The sequence below is a fragment of the Schistocerca nitens genome, chromosome 1 (assembly GCF_023898315.1).
Source record: "Schistocerca nitens isolate TAMUIC-IGC-003100 chromosome 1, iqSchNite1.1, whole genome shotgun sequence".
Classification (NCBI taxonomy): domain Eukaryota; kingdom Metazoa; phylum Arthropoda; class Insecta; order Orthoptera; family Acrididae; genus Schistocerca; species Schistocerca nitens.
The window spans coordinates 1,199,950,460-1,199,963,294 of NC_064614.1; positions in this window are offsets into that span (position 1 = coordinate 1,199,950,460).

Genomic DNA, 12,835 nt, shown 5'->3' on the forward strand with positions numbered 1-12,835 from the left:
GCAGAATGGGGGAATGTCTATCAAAATATTGCCGTGTAGATTCCTAGTCGTTGTTTGCATAGCTAACGCATTGTGGCTGGTATTTACCTTCTTAGTGGCGAGATGCCACGAAACTGGTAGCGTCTCTATTAAAGCTACATTTTTTTCTCGGAAACCTCAGTCGCCTTCTGACTTTCCTTCCACAAATGTTGTTTTGTTTGGTTAATACACGTACGTTGCTGAAATTAATGCCGTGGTCTTAGTTCTCCTGGAGTTCCGCTGCCGCATATTTCACTGTTTTACACACGGGCGGCGTTCGTGCTCTTTAATACGTTATTTTACAGTCTTCCCCGTTTCGTCTATATACACTCTGCCGCAGCCAAATATCACATCACAGACTCCTGCAGTTTGGAGGAATCGGGCATGTCCGTTTTGCGTCGGAAAATATCTTCAGTTTTCTTCTGGAAAAAAATATGTTGTGTGTTGCATTTTTCCGCAGATGCGGGCAGTAGCTCTAGACACGAACGGTAACCTAACGGAGTAAGAAGGCGGTTCCTCGTCCTTCTTATTAGCTTATACGAGCTCCTGACCAGACCTGAAGGCCCAAGGGATGTCGACCGTCCGCCGTGTCATCCTCTGCCTCTGGGATTCACGTGGATGCGATAAGGAGGGCCATGTAGTGAGCACACCGCTCTGCCGCCCGTTTTGCAGACTTTCCAGACAGTGGACCGCTAGTGCACAATCAAGTAGCTCCTCATTTGGCATCATGAAACCGCGTGCTCACCGTATCAGTGCTCCCAAGAAGGGAAAATCCTTGGCAGTACCGGGTCTTATGCATGGCAGCCATCCATGTTGACCACTCAGCTACTGAGGCAGACTCTTACTAGTATAATTACTATAATCTCTTTCGAAAGGTCTGTGTATCAACTAATTCGCCTCCATTGTCTTCTTTGAGATATCCAACTCCGATTCCAAGCTGTTACTGTTAATGATATGGAAAGAACCTGAATGCATAGTGCTGAGCACTGCTAGCTTCCGAACTTGGTGGTGGTGTAAAGGGGCACCTGTTTCTGTTTATAGGCTTTCTACACACTCTGTTTCCTAACTTGATGTCAGATCCTGTATTATCGCGACACATCTAGGAACAGAAGGTCGACCTCACTCTCTAACTCGAAAATAAAATTGATTTTGGAATGCGACCCATTTAAGAAACTGTGAAATCTGCGAAGCTCTGATTTACTGCGTAACCATATAACAACATGTGCCGTCCATATAGTGGTGTCAAATGGCAGTCTTTAGTGGCTCATAAGACCTGTTGTTCAAAATGTTCCATAAAAATGTCAGTTGCTAGTAGCGACAAATTTGAACCCACAACAGTGCTACCAGATTGTTCATAAAGTTGTGTGACCAACAAGAAGAAGGATTTTAATTTTATCTGGCTATGTCACATTTAATTTACTTCTCGAAGAAGTGCTTCTTTTATTTATTAAACCCATTTATAAAGGCGTACAGATAACTGAAACGAAGAACGCTTACTGTATATAACGGATCTTTTTAATTTTGTATTTTATTTTTGTTGAATTTAAGAATATAGTGGAGAAACACGCCGATGAAAGCGTAACTAAAGAGCAAAAGGACGGTTAAAAATAAAGTCAATAATAGCATTGTCCGCAAGAGGCGTGGTTCCTGATTAGAGCGCCGGTCTGGCACACAGTTTTAACCTACTAGAAAGTTGCAAACAGCGCACACTATGCTGCAGACTGAGTAATTCCGTCTGCAAACTCTGTCAATGTTTACCGAAAGAAACCTCTCTGAGCTTACTGCAGTGCATATGAAAATGCGCGACACCAACAGGGAATAAACATATCACATTGAAGTGCACGTGGAAATGTAGGATTTTTCACCCACGCGGAAGACAAATATTTCGTGACCAAGTGAAGGTGACAAAATGAAAGAGATGTAGCACGTGTAAAATGTCAAAGTAGTTCTCGAAAATGAAGTTGTAGTTAGAAACGCATTGATTATAGTCTTATCGAGTTGGCACCCAGATCATAGAGTCATCATCACACAGTATTTTAGCGGCTCTTTTGGATGCCATCTGTAGAAAGCCTGCGGGTGGACTGTTCAAATACTGCGTCAAGATGACTATATGTTCAAACCGGAGGCCAGACGAGAATAAATGGAAAATATGGTACACGGTTATTCGTAAGTACCTCCAGGGTTCAGAAGATGACTGCTCTCAAACTACAAGACATACTGGAAATAGACTGAAATCACGGAGGGCTAACAGGTAATTAGACTTGTGGAAAGGGCCAAGGGAGTTGCGGTCGGATTCATTTCACAACTATAATTTACTATCATTTAGTTCACAAATACACTTTTAAGAGAATTAAATTTGCTTCGAGGCTGAAGGTCTCCAAACAGATGCTTTAGATAAGTTCAATTTTGAAAAGACATGGGACACAGTTAAATTTACGAATAAGATAAATCGTATACATATATGAGATCAGCATGCGGAGCGGCTGAAGGCCGCCGGATTAAATCTTCAAATTTCCAGATATACTATGATGATTACTGAAGGCTGAAAGCCGCAAAGTTAGAATCTGCAAATTAAGGAAATAAATATTGCAACAATCGGTAGAACAATATATTGAGTTTGAAAATTTCCTTTTTGCAACACCAACGGCGAAAGGCCCACAATAACTTGTAAAATCTTTCAGAGGAAATTACAATAACCTTTCAAGAGCAGAAGGCGATGATGTTTGGACTTGAAGGAAACTCTGAGATCATGTTTCCAGGGGTGAAGGCCCACAACTAACCTTGAAAAATTAAAAAAAATACAGTTAAATTACAACAACATTAACACTGCCAAAAGGATAATTAAGAGAACAGCATTCAGGAGTCTCTAGTGGATCGGTCTGCCCTCGTTCACTTAAGCGAGATAGGTGGTGAGCCCAACTACACCTGATTCGTCCGAACCCGACCAAAGGACAGTCACGGACCGACCGACCAACCGCTTGCTTGCCAAGACGGAGTACACGAGAATTCAAGGCCCCAAAAATGTTACAAGTATCACTATCCCCAAACACACGCGTATGTGAACCGAGCTTCTGAAACTACGCATCATGTTGGGCAGCAACAACCGGTGAGGAAAAGATAGTCCCTAAAAATTACGTTAACGGGCTGGGCGGGTAATCAGAACACTAACGGCCACAAGGCAAAAAATTCCGCTCGTGCACTCGAATTGTAGCCAACCAAAATACACTCCTGGAAATTGAAATAAGAACACCGTGAATTCATTGTCCCAGGAAGGGGAAACTTTATTGACACATTCCTGGGGTCAGAAGTAGAAGTTGTAAACACATACGATAAACAATTGACTGGTCTCGAATGCCGCAGACTCAGGGGACTGCTGTATAGGGGCTTAATTAAATAAAATGCAAATAATTTTTAAGTTTTTAGTCGCTGTCTGTTCGGTTACGCTGTCACGTAATCGGTTGGCCCTATCTGGTATAGTACGCAATCTGACTGCATAGAATAACAACAAAGAACGAAAGGAAACTTCCGTTAACACAATTAATTAATTAAGTCCCCAGCAACTACACTCCTGGAAATTGAAATAAGAACACCGTGAATTCATTGTCCCAGGAAGGGGAAACTTTATTGACACATTCATGGGGTCAGATACATCATATGATCACACTGACAGAACCACAGGCATATAGACACAGGCAACAGAGCATGCACAATGTCGGCACTAGTACAGTGTATATCCACCTTTCGCAGCAATGCAGGCTGCTATTCTCCCATGGAGACGATCGTAGAGATGCTGGATGTAGTCCTGTGGAACGGCTTGCCATGCCATTTCCACCTGGCGCCTCAGTTGGACCAGCGTTCGTGCTGGACGTGCAGACCGCGTGAGACGACGCTTCGTCCAGTCCCAAACATGCTCAATGGGGGACAGATCCGGAGATCTTGCTGGCCAGGGTAGTTGACTTACACCTTGTAGAGCACGTTGGGTGGCACGGGATACATGCGGACGTGCATTGTCCTGTTGGAACAGCAAGTTCCCTTGCCGGTCTAGGAATGGTAGAACGATGGGTTCGATGACGGTTTGGATGTACCGTGCACTATTCAGTGTCCCCTCGACGATCACCAGTGGTGTACGGCCAGTGTAGGAGATCGCTCCCCACACCATGATGCCGGGTGTTGGCCCTGTGTGCCTCGGTCGTATGCAGTCCTGATTGTGGCGCTCACCTGCACGGCGCCAAACACGCATACGACCATCATTGGCACCAAGGCAGAAGCGACTCTCATCGCTGAAGACGACACGTCTCCATTCGTCCCTCCATTCACGCCTGTCGCGACACCACTGGAGGCGGGCTGCACGATGTTGAGGCGTGAGCGGAAGACGGCCTAACGGTGTGCGGGACCGTAGCCCAGCTTCATGGAGACGGTTGCGAATGGTCCTCGCCGATACCCCAGGAGCAACAGTGTCCCTAATTTGCTGGGAAGTGGCGGTGCGGTCCCCTACGGCACTGCGTAGGATCCTACGGTCTTGGCGTGCATCCGTGCGTCGCTGCGGTCCGGTCCCAGGTCTACGGGCACGTGCACCTTCCGCCGACCACTGGCGACAACATCGATGTACTGTGGAGACCTCACGCCCCACGTGTTGAGCAATTGGGCGGTACGTCCACCCGGCCTCCCGCATGCCCACTATACGCCCTCGCTCAAAGTCCGTCAACTGCACATACGGTTCACGTCCACGCTGTCGCGGAATGCTACCAGTGTTAAAGACTGCGATGGAGCTCCGTATGCCACGGCAAACTGGCTGACACTGACGGCGGCGGTGCACAAATGCTGCGCAGCTAGCGCCATTCGACGGCCAACACCGCGGTTCCTGGTGTGTCCGCTGTGCCGTGCGTGTGATCATTGCTTGTACAGCCCTCTCGCAGTGTCCGGAGCAAGTATGGTGGGTCTGACACACCGGTGTCAATGTGTTCTTTTTTCCATTTCCAGGAGTGTAGTTAATTGCACCGCATGGCGGCCAAATTTCAGCAATAGAAACACTCGGTGTTGCTCACAGGAATACCTCCCCAACAGCAAACCACCGAAATGAAACACTACAACATAAATGGACGTGGCTTGGGTGGAAACCACTACTCAACTTTGACGTCCTGGGTCGGTGAACAACGAAGCTCGTAGGGATCGGACACGCTGCGACACTGCGCGCGGACTGCCAGCGGACCCAGCCGACTGCACCGCGCGGAGGTAACTTCCCTGGCCCGCAGCAACCGGCTGACTCACAGAATGCCGACAACATCTAAAACGGCCGTCAGTGGACATAACGCAAACTACACACACAAGCTGACAAACACTTGCATGAAGATCGGAATGATACCCAACAGTAACTAAGCACGCATGAAGACGAATCGGGAGTCGATGCACGCACACACACACACACACCCAGCAGACTCATGAACGATCGGCGAGCCAAAACGCGTCGTCCGGTAGGACGACCGATCGACAATCCACCAAGACCGTGGTCCGGCTCGAGTGATACGTGGCGGCAATGGTCGGGCGAGCCATGTGGACGCAGGCCTCGCTGCTGCTCCAACCCGACTGTACTGCCGGCCGGAGTGGCCGAGCGGTTCTAGGCGCTACAGTCTGGAACGGCGCGACCGCTACGGTTGCAGGTTCGAATCCTGCCTCGGGCATGGATGTGTATGATGTCCTTAGATTAGTTTGGTTTAAGTAGTTCTAGGGGACTGATGACCTCAGAAGTTAAGTTCCATAGTGCTCAGAGCCATTTGAACCATTATGAACCGACTGCACTAGTGCCGCATTGCTACTCCCTGACTGGCAGGTCCGGACTACGCTCCAGACACATTCCAAGTGACTGGTAGACCCGAACTCGCAACCCGAACTGGCTTACGACAGACAATGAGCAAAGCTACTACGAGAGGGGATATATCGATATGCGCTGCTAACGCCGCTCACGGTCAGGCAAAGCAGCAACGCAGTGACAGTAGTAATTTAAATTAACGTAGTGAGTTGGAAGTACGTTAAGCAACACGGTGTAAAATACATGATGGCCGGAACACGACCCACGCACTTCTGATAGACACTTTTATCACTGGATAGAAAATCTTTCCAAGTTTTTAACACACATTAACTGTGCTCAGTACAGGCATAATTTTCAGTGCGGCAAACATCAGTACGTGTGTGCATTTCTTTGAAGCCTCTGCCAAAGTCGCCGGGGAAGCCGCAACAATAGCAGTGGACCATGCGAGAGCCTTTGTTGGTACACGCCTGTCTAGCGTAATGTCTTTCGCCCGTTGTCCGGTAACTGCGGCAAGGAGGCTCGTTGAGCATCTGCTGCAGTACTGCAACTTTTGGGAGACATATTCGTTTAACGGCAGAGGGACTGGCTTCGGCAACTGGGTACGCTTGGAGTATCAGGCCGGACATGTTCACCGTTGACGAGTTGGCCATGCTGTTGGAAGTGGTCGTTTGCTTCATGCTTCGGCAGCGGCCAGTCGCGTGTCGGGGTCCAAGGCCCTCAATACCCTGCCTTGCCTGGTGGACGTGGATGGTGGTGGTGAGTGTTTAACGTCCCGTCGACAACGAGGTCATTAGAGACGGAGCGGCAAGCTCGGGTTAGGGAAGGATTGGGAAGGAAATCGGCCGTGCCCTTTCAAAGGAACCATCCCGGCATTTGCCTGAAACGATTTAGGGAAATCACGGAAAACCTAAATCAGGATGGCTGGAGACGGGATTGAACCGTCGTCCTCCCGCATGCGAGTCCAGTGTGCTAACCACTGCGCCACCTCGCTCGGTAGGTGGACGTGGAACTCGTGTCGGTTTTCATTTCATCCAGGAGCAACGTGGAAACTACAGTTGGCATCTGCTTTACAGGCATCAGGTGGTAGGAGAAGAATTTTGGAAAAAAAACTGTGCACTGTAGTAAGGTTCCGCTACTTTCGTTATCGAAAAAATGGTTCAAATGGCTCTGAGCACTATGGGACTTAACATCTGAGGCCATCAGTCCCCTAGAATTTAGAACTACTTAACCTTAAGTAACCTAATGACAACACACATCCATGCCGGAGGCAGGATTCGAACCAACTACCGTAGAAGTCGCGCGGATCCGGACTGAAGCGTTTAGAACCGCTCGGCCGCCGCGGATGGCTTTCGTTATCGAGAAACACTGCGCTGTAATGTTGTGTGTTCTCGAGCTGTGCGAGCGTATTGGCTATGCTCTGTTCTTGTAATAGGCAAGTGTGTTACTTCTTGTTAATCATATCAACACGTCCTAAGGAACAGACACCACGCGGAATGTGCAGCTATGATACATATTACACAAATTGAAGGTGGAGGTGGAAGGAAGGAAAGGGAAGGAACTAATGATAATCAGCTGAATCGGGACGTTACGGGGAATCAACGGTGACGAGTGAAAATGTGCACCGGACAGGGACCTGAACCCGGGGTCTCCCGCTCACTCAGCAATTCCATTAAACCCTTCTCCTCCCAGACACGGTGTTTATCGCAAATGCGCGGACTATTTCGGCACGCTCCCCGGCTGACTTACATTCCCACCTAACGCCCACCGTACCCGTCCATGTCCTCTACGTTCGCTAATTTTAGATTCCTGCTGGAGGTCGAACTTCAATGTGCATTCGAGCTGAAGGTTGTGGATTCATTCCTAATCGAGACGAATCGATTATATGAACGCGTGGTGTCTGTTCTTTCGGACGTGTCCGATTCATTGCCCATCGAGGCGAATCAATTTTATGAATACGTAGTGTCTGTTCTTTTGAACACGTCGAAAAGAACATATACCACGCACTCATATAACTGATTCCTCTCGATGGGCAATGAATCCAAGCTTCGGTAAGGATGCACATTTACGTTCAAACTCCGGCGGGAGTCTAAAATTAGCGAGCACGAAGGGCATAGATGAGGACTGGGGAAAGGTGGCGTTATGTGGGAATGTGAGTCGGTCAGAAATGAGAAGTTTCTCACCTTGCAATGTCTTACTGTGGGCAGTGTGCTATCCTTCCATATGTTCTAATTTTCATTCCTGCGCTACGTTTTCTTCATAAATTCAAAATGGGCGAGGTTTTAATCGAAAAATCGTTTCAGGTTCAAATGGTTCAAATGGCTCTCAGCACTATGGGACTTAACTGCTGTGGTCATCAGTCCCCTAGAACCTGGAACTACTTAAACCTAACTAACCTAAGGACATCACACACATCCATGCCCGAGGCAGGATTCGAACCTGCGACCGTAGCGGTCACGCGGTTCCAGACTGTAGCGCCTAGAACCGCTCGGCCACCCCAGCCGGCTTCGTTTCAGGCATGACCCCTGACTTAATCAACGTTCTTTTCAGTAATGTATAAAGTCTCACTATTCGTTCGATTCCATCGAAAACAGTGGAATGATGAGTACGATTTTACTATTCATACCAACAATTTCTTCACGTAGAACGTCCCAGGACTAAAGAACAATGGATCCCGTCAGTCGACCGTTGTGTTTGCTCTTTCATTGTCAGCTAAATCTATAAATTTTTTCTGCACGTATTGTAATGCAGTCTCAAAGCAAATTTGCAGCACCCTTGCATTATGCGAGGGCATAATAGATACTGAGGTTTCTCATCCCTCTTTTCTGTCATCCTAATTCAGTTTTACCGCGTTCTTTATAGCTGGGAGTGGGGAACAGGAGTCCTCACTAAGAATCTTTGAGAAGGCATTTCCAGTTCTGACATTCGCCTGATGACCAAGGCAAACTCCCTGAAAACCTTGGTTGGAACTTTGAAACTAGGAACAGTGTTATCAACTGTCCCAGACAAAAATCAAATGCCTCGTGTGTGTGTGTGTGTGTGTGTGTGTGTGTGTGTGTGTGTGTGTGTGTGAGTCAGTGTGACCGTGCGCTTGTGATTACAGGTCGCTGGACTTCCTCCTTTTGTGTAAACAGCCGCTGGACCTGTGAACCTCATCATACCATGAACAAATAGCGAACGGCATACAGCACTGCTGGGTTCGAACCACGCCACCGTTTAAATTTTGAATAATAATCAGCATTGTCGGTCGAAGTCTTCGGCATAAGAAGTCACCCTCATTCTGCCAACGGCCTTGTCAAAGAGGGCGGAGGAGCGGACAGAGGTTTAAGGCACTCTCTTGTCCTTGGGGTGGGAAAATGCCCCTAAAGGTGCAAGAATCAGCAATGATAAACGGCATGAGGATGCACAAGGCGATGGAAGTCACTGCGTTAACGACGCATGATATGTATCCACAGGACAAGTGCCATGTAACTCCATCGGCAAAAGAGTGCGGAACAGTCCCCCATTCGGAACTCGGGGAGGAAACTGCCCAGGGGAAGGTGACCATGAGGGAAAGATTGAACAACCAACTAAAGGATGACGTTCTACGAGTCGGGACGTGGAATGTCAGAAGTTTGAATTGGTACGAAAGGTAGAAAATCTGAAAAGGGAGCTGCAGAGTCTCAGTCTAGATATAGTGGAGGGGAGCGAAATGGAAAGAAGACAAGGATTTCTGGTCGTAGAGTGTAAGATAATATCAACAACAGCAGAAAATTATATAACAGAATAGCATTTGTTGTGACTAGGAAGGTAGGGCAGAGAATGTGTTACTATGAACAGTTCAGTAAAAGGTTGTTCTTATTCAGGCAAAGAAGCCGACGTTGCAAGCAGAAAATGGAGAGATAGAGAAATTATTTGAGGATACTGAACGGGTGATAAAGTACTCAGAGGGAGATGAAAATCTAATAGTCATAGGGGACTGGAACGTGGTGGTAGTGAAATGAATAGAAGGACGAGTTACGGGAGAATATGGGCTTGATGCTAGGAATGAGAGAGGAGAAAGACTAATCAAGTTCTGTAATAAATTTCAGCTAGCAATAGCGAATACTCAGTTCAAGAATCACAAGAGTGGGAGGTATACTTGGAAAAAGACTTGGGTTAGAGTACATCATGGTTAGACAGAGATTCCGAAATCAGATACTGGACTGTAATGCGTACTCAGGAGCAGATACAGATTCAGATTACAATCTAGTAGTGATGAAAAGTAGGCTGAAGTTTAAGAAATTAATGAAGAAGAATCATTGCACAAACAAGAGGGATACCAAAGAATGAAGAGATATGCTTGAAGTTCTCTGAGGCTGCAATAAGGAACAGCTTAGTCGGCAGTACAGTTGAATGAGAATGGACATCTCTAAAAAGGACAGCCAGAGAAGTTTGAAAGAAAAACATAGGTACAGAGAAGGTAACTGCGAACAAATCATGGATAGTAAAAGAAATGCTTCATTTGATCGATGGAAGGAGGGAGTACAAAAATGTTCAGGGGAATTCAGGAATACAGAAATATATGTCGTTGAGGAATGAAATAAATAGGAAGTACAGGGGCGCTAAGACGAAATGGCTGCGCGAAAAACGTGAGGAAATCGAAAAAGAAATGATGGACGGAAGGGCTTACTCAGCATATAAGGAAGTCAAATCAACCTTCGGTGAAATTAAAAGCAGAGGAGAGAGCGGGTAAGTGGAAAGAGTGCATTGAAGGCCTCTATAACTGGGAAGGTTTGGCTTATAGAAGAAGAAACATAAGTCGATTTAGCAGAAATAGGCGATCCAGTATTAGAATCAGAATTTAAAAGCGCTTTGGAAGACTTAAGATCAAATAAGACAAAAGGGATTGAATAACATTCAATAAGAATTTCTAAAATCATTGGGGGAAGTGGCAACAAAATGACTATTCACGTTGGTGTGTAGACTGTATGAGTTTCTCGACCTGACTTCAGAAAAATATCATGGACACAATACGAAGACTGCAAGAGCTGACAAGTGCGAGAATTGTCGCACAATCAGCATAACATCTCATGCATCTAAGTTCCTGACAAGAATAATCTACAGAAGAATGGTAAAGAAAATTGAGGCTGTGTTAGATGACGATCAGTTTGGCTTTAGGAAAGATAAAGGCACCAGAGAGCCAATTCTGACGCGGTTGATAATGGAAGCAAGGTTAAAGAAAAGTCGAGACACGTTCATAGGTTTTGTCGACCTGGAAAAAGCGTTCGACAGTGTCAAATAGTGCAAAATGTTAGAAATTCTGAGGGAAATAGGGGTAAGCTATAGGGAGAGACGAGTAGTATACATCACGTGCAAGAGCCAAGAGGGAACAATGAGATTAAGAATGGATTAAAAAGAGTATAAGACAAGGATATAGTCTCTACTGTTCAATCTGTACATCGACGAAGCAATGGTGGAAGTAAAAGAATGGTTCAGAAGTGAAATTAAGATTCAAGATGTAAGGATATCAGTGATACGATTCGCTGACGACGTTGCTATTGTGAGTGAAAGTGAAGAAGAATTACATGATGAGCTGAATGGGGTGAACAGTCGAATGAGTACAGAATGTGGAATGAGATTAAATCAAAGAAAGGCGAAAGTAATGCGAATTAGCAGCTGTGACTACAGTGAGAAACTTAACATCAGGGTTGATGGTAACGTAGTAGGTGAAGTTAAGGAATTCTACTACCTAGGCAGCAAAGTAACACATGACGGACGGAGCAAGGACATCATCAAAAGCAGCGTAGCATTGGCAGAAAGGGCATTCCTGGCCAAGAGAAGTCTACTAGTATCAAAAAATTCACATGGTTAAAATGGCTCTAACCACTATTGGACTAAACATCTGAGGTCATCAGTCCCCTAGACTTACAACTACTTAAACCTTACTAACCTAAGGACATCACACACATCCATGACCGAGGCAGCAATCGAACCCCGCGCGACTGCTACGGTCGCAGGTTCGAATCCTGCCTCGGGCATGGATGTGTGTGATGTCCTTAGGTTAGTTAGGTTTAACTAGTTCTAAGTTCTAGGGGACTGATGACCTAAGATGTTAAGTCCCATAGTGCTCAGAGCCATTTTTTAGCATTCGAACCTGCGACCGTAGCAGCCGTGTGGTTCCGGACTGAAGCGCCTAGAACCGCTCGGCCACTCCGGCCGGCCTTAATTTGAGGAGCAAATTTCTGAGAATGTGCGCTTGGAGTACAACTTTGTATGGTACTGAAATATTGACTGTGGTAAAACCGGAACAGAAGAGAATCGAAGAATTTGAGATGTGGTGCTACAGACGAACGTTGAAAAGTAGATGGACTGATATGGTGAGTAATAAGGAGGTTCTGCACAGAATCGGAGAGGAAAGGAATACATGGATAACACTGACAAGTCGAAGGAACAAGATGATAAACATCTCTTAAGGTATCAGGGGACCACTTCCATGGTACTAGAGGGACTGTTAAGTGTAAAAACGGCAGTGGAAGACAGAGATTGGAATATACCCAGCAAACAATTGAGTACGTAGGCTGCAAGGGCTACTGTGAGATGAAGAATTTGGTACAAGAGAGGAATTGATGGTTCAAAAAAAGAAAAGGCAGCGCTGAACCAAGATTCTGTCGAACTGAAGAGAACGGTGCCGACCGAAAAGTGCCACACCGCAATGGTAAATGCGATGTCACGTTGTATTTGGTACTTCCGAAAATGACCGAGCAAAGCCTAGCCTCGGCCTGCACGCGGCCGACCATGGTCATCATGCTCTGACCTTCCTGCTTCCTGGTGCAACTATCAACCGGCGCGTATTACTAATCGAATGTGGGAGTGATGCTGTACTGATAGGTATTCTTCTGTACGTTTGGTAGCTTTCAGACAATCGTTTCCTGAAACCTTGGAGGTATTTATGGATAACACTGTATCGTGACTACAGCGTATTACTAATCAACATATTCCTAATGAATGAGGAAGACACTGATAATTGTGGCAGTGTTAGGGTAGATAGATGGG